The following is a 1479-nucleotide window of genomic DNA, read 5'->3' as shown; positions in this document are numbered from 1 at the left end:
ACCGTTTGTTTTGGAACTGTGGTCCCAGCTGCCTTCAGTTTATTCATCAGTTCCCCCCTTGTGGTTTTGGGATGATTCCTCACCGTTCGCATGATCAGGGACACCCCACCAGGCCAGATCTTGTGTGGAGGCCCAGACCGAGGGAGGTTGGCGGTGGTGTGGTGCTTCTTCCATTTCCTGATAACTGCACCGACAGTTGATCTTTTCTCTCCAAGTTGCTTTCCGATTCTCTTGTAGCCCATCCCAGCCTGGTGCAGATAAACAATCTTGTCCCTGACGTCTGCAGAAAGCTCTTTGGTCTTGCCCATGGTGGTGATGTTGGATGCTGGTTGTTTGGGTGCTGACAGGTGTCTTTTATACAGGTAAGGAGGTGAGGCAGGTGTATTTGATGTAGATAATTGGTTGGGATTGGGGCTGTGTCTTAAAGAAAGACTAACTGGCTTGTAGGAACCAGAATACTTGCTGTTTGGTAGGGGGTCATATACTTGTTTTTCTCATCAGATGGTTATCAATTTTTATAAATTCATATGATGTGAATTTCTGGAATTTTCTTTTGGATTCTGTCTCACTGTTAGAAAGTACATATGATTAAAATTGTAGATTGTTGCATTCTTTGTAAGTGGGCAAACCTGCAAAATCAGCAGGGGGTCAGATACTTATTTCCCCCACTGTAAATGTATAATATAACTGAAAAGCATTGATTCTAGGAGCGCTGCTGATCCTTTACAATATGAAGTTGTCGGCCGAACTTTCCCAGTTACTCAAGGTCACACCTTCTTCCTCCTACTGCATTTTTTAATGTATAATTTAGGTATATTAATCTAAATAAGTAAGCAGTATGGATGGTAGATGTGAAAGCAGCCAGCACACAGCGCCGCCTTTTCTCCTGGGACAGAAATTGAACCTGCTAATTCACACTCTGGCCATATTAGCTGCTGCTGCCCTCCAGCCTTTTTCTAAACATTTTAGAAAGTATGATGAAGGTAAAAGTCCATGAAGTGCAATAGTACAATTTTCAGTAATGGAGGCCGTGCTGAAATATTAATATAAAAAATGTAATCGTAGGATTTGACTTACTGACATTTCCTGAAGTGATATTAATAATTTCCCTTTATGTTAGCAATCTGCTTTACAGCATTAGTTATTAAAGAAACAGCAGCTCCACAGAGGGAAGTTCAGCTCTATGACTTTACATCCCAAATAAGGCAAGTGGAAGACTAATATTACACTAAAACCCATTTGTTTTACCGAAATAAATATTTATAGAGGCGGTCCTTGATTTTGACAACTGAGTCGCACACTAAAAACGTCCAGTTCACTCATAAAACCCTCCTAACATTCAATGTTTTCACATGATTTTCTGGCTGAAATCCTAAACAAATGGTTGCTATTATTTTCCATACTGGTTTTAGACGCCACATTAAACATACAGTCACCGGCCACTTTATTAGGTACACCTGTCCAACTGCTCGTTAACAC

This window comes from Cyprinodon variegatus, unplaced genomic scaffold (genome assembly GCF_000732505.1).
Source record: "Cyprinodon variegatus isolate N-32 unplaced genomic scaffold, C_variegatus-1.0 Scaffold593, whole genome shotgun sequence".
In the NCBI taxonomy this organism is placed as follows: domain Eukaryota; kingdom Metazoa; phylum Chordata; class Actinopteri; order Cyprinodontiformes; family Cyprinodontidae; genus Cyprinodon; species Cyprinodon variegatus.
The sequence above is the reverse complement of the archived record's forward strand: the minus strand, read 5'-3'. Positions refer to the sequence as shown.